This window comes from Carassius gibelio, chromosome B10 (assembly GCF_023724105.1).
Source record: "Carassius gibelio isolate Cgi1373 ecotype wild population from Czech Republic chromosome B10, carGib1.2-hapl.c, whole genome shotgun sequence".
Lineage (NCBI taxonomy): Eukaryota > Metazoa > Chordata > Actinopteri > Cypriniformes > Cyprinidae > Carassius > Carassius gibelio.
The window spans coordinates 7,594,015-7,597,470 of record NC_068405.1 but is presented as its reverse complement, the minus strand read 5'-3'; positions in this window follow the sequence as shown (position 1 = coordinate 7,597,470).

The window sequence follows — 3,456 nt, the reverse complement described above, 5'->3', positions numbered from 1 at the left end:
TATGTCCCTGCTATGAAAACTACTAACATCTGTTATCAGTCTCTATAATTAACTGTCTATTTAAAGAAGAATCCTCTTTGAGTTGGTACATTCTGGTTCTCATCCCTTTCACACCTTTTTATCAAAACCACCTCAGATGTGCTAATGAGTTCACACCCCACTGAAGCCCCCTGTTCTTGAAAAGCACTTGTGCTGATATTTTCTCTCTGCATTTAATGGGTTACAAAGCCTGATCAGTATCAGAATCACAGAATTTAAGTGTATATCCTTGTTCCAAAACCCATGGAGCTGCCTTAGCTACTTCCTACATAGAATTGCATCAAAAATAGATATGTAGATAGGAGCACAATGGAAATAAACAGAAGCCATGATCCATCAGATTAGTTCATAACTTTGAAGTTGTGATTTAATGGAACTAGCAACCAATAACTTCTTCCATATGGTGACATACATCCAAGTGAAATGGATTAGATAACTGATAGGCTGGGACTTGGTTTTATCCATCAGTTTTCTGATTAGGAGGAGGCAACTCCACCAGTGCAGGTTTACAGTCGATAAACTTTTTATCAGTTTATGCAGACTAAATGATTGGTGAGATTCTGCATACATCACCATAATGAATAAAAAAATTGTGACTCATCATACTGACAGTCGGACAATGTTAGGCCATCGAGTGTCTGTCAGACCAGTGTGTTCCACACCTTTGACATTAGTTTTGGTCACAGATTGCCACAACAGTTCTGTCACCTGCAGATATTTTCTCTCATATCGGTGCAGAACATACATACTAGTTGGCTGACTGTAGTCTTCCCTGTGTGTTCGGATGTAACTTAAATTTTTTTTGCTATTCTATTTTTTTTTTATGGTAGAGTTGAATAATAAAAGGCAGTGAAGTGGAAGAGAGAGTGGGGGCAGGATCAGGAAAGGTCCATGAGCCTGGAACTTGAACTTTGGATGCCTGTAGTGCAATGGAACTACATGTCGCGATGTGAGGCGACAAAATAACCTGTTTTCGTCACTCATATTTCTTTGATGTTGGCTTGGTGTATGATGATTTAAACCTCACTTTTAACTTAACATGCCGTTCAGGAACGTAACAATGCACAGAGTAAACAACCTTTAAGGTAGCAACCTAACCTTGGCAGTGACTTTTGGTGTCAAATGATTTCAACAGTAAAAGCAGGTTGCTAAGTTAACAACACATTAACATACACAACAATTCCCAACACACACAAATATTGGGTTAAATAATACATTTATAATAAGGTGACCATATGTGCCACTTCCCAGGGACATGTTCTGCAGTACTTTGACGTCATGCAACGATCGATCGGTGCAGTGCAAACAGCCAACTCCTGATTACATTAGGCAATTTAAGAAATCCTGGGCAGAATGTGTCTCTGGGAGTGGTCGCCTTAATTTATAATAAAATGTAACTATTTTATCAATACCTTTTGGCTTTGAACAACACATAGAGTATAAAACCAGTATGTCAGTATAATCCTATTGCAATGCATTCTGGGATTTCCCTATCTTTGGTCAAACAAGGTATCTTGTGGCATTCTTGGCTCAGTACAGTACGACACGGCTTGACTCGGCTTTGTTTGCATTTCCACTGCAGTTTAGTACCACTTCAGAGTGGGCGGGATTATTCACATGTCGTTATTGTTGTGCCGCCTTTACTGCCGCGACTCGTGAAAAACGTTTTCATTCTGCATCGCCTCATAAAGCTTTCACTGGATCCGCTCCTCTGATATCAACGAGAGGAATGTCTGTACTTCCTCAACAGACAACGAAACAGCCATTTTTGGGGTGTTAAAAAAAGGTGCGCTCGTTCAAAACGTTGAGTTCGATCCTTTGCTGGCTGTGCTGATTTTATAATCTGTTGTATTTGTGTCACAAGTTCAGTGATGCAGGTAGTGAAGATTCTCTCTGGCCAATCAGTGATCAGCAGAGTTAACGCGCTATGATTTGGTAATGGTACGGTTTACTAATGGTACTAGTGAACCATACCGAACCGTACCGTGCAGTACCATGCAATGTGAAAGCGCCATTATTATTTACTTTTGGACCAGCTGAGAACACAACTTAAATGCTGTTTATTTAGGGAGCTCACTAGGTTTTGGAACAGAACTATTGTTATTTGTCATTGTTATAGTGTTCCTCACATGAGCCAGAATTGAAAGTTTGTCTCAAAAGCTTGTTTATTCTGCCTAATCTGTTATAAACCCAGTGTGCAAATATTTTAAGTGTGATACAGGAGGATGGATTAGTGTTTGAGCTTGAAACTGTCGTCCTTAGCCCCTCTAGTGAAGAAGACCACATCACTGGCTAGTCTACATTAGGGTAAGACCACATAGGGACACCATTAAACCAGACCCCCTGAGGTCAGGAACTTTCAGGCAAAACACTCAGCCACATACTCCCAAGTAAACAAAGCCTTTGTTCCTCTCTGAGAAGCTTTAAAGATAAACATCTGTTTGGGGTAAGTACAAAATGCAAGTGCAATCTTGCCATCAGCATGTCTTTGATCACCATTGCCTTATGCACATCCCCCTTACGCTAACAATGAGAACACTCGGCTCTTGGGGGCGCAAAACCAAATGCTGTTCACAACATGTTGCCATCGACAGAAATGTGTTGATTTTCATTCATGCTGTTGTAACATAATGACTTTAAACTAGCCATTTTTTGACTTCCATACATACATAGGGCTGCCTTGTTATGCTATATCATTATTTCGTTTGACATCTCAGTCTGTCTCTTTAGTTTACAAAGAGATAAAGAATGGAATTGTTTCTTGGCAAGTGTCTCTGCTGTCTTGCTTCATCTTTGTTGTGGCTATGCTGAGAGTCGACATGTAAACAGCCGAATTGTAGCTGACAGTTGCAGCCAGCTGCTAAGACGTTCTTAATCTTCTCTCAGTCTCTGTTTCAATCGCTCTCTGTCTTTTTCCAAGTAAACGAGACAGAAGCCCAAGCAGTCTTTCAGGTATTTAAAAGCAGTTGCTTTTGATAAAACAGAGCAGCTAGTACCTGCACTCTGATTCGTTAGCATTAGCATCACGCTAAGTATATGCATTTGTGTTCAAATAGCACAACTGGTGTTATTTTTTTAAAAAGGAAAAATGTATTCATTTTGGCCATAGACATTAATCAGTGTAGCAAATTTTGACAGGAATGGAAACAAGACAGAAGCAAATGCTTTGTATTTATATATAAAATAAATCAGTAATCAGAAACTCCATTTGCCATTGAAAAGACGAAGGTAAGTCGCCCCCTCACAACCTCCTCGTTTTCACCTGTGGTAATTACAAAAGGCCTATAGTGAAAATGAAGTTACATATACATTAATCTTACCTAATCCTTGATGAAATACAAGATTATTATTTAAGGAATAATCTACTGTCAGATGGTCATTATTGCAAATTATAAATAAAGAGTTATTTCATCCATT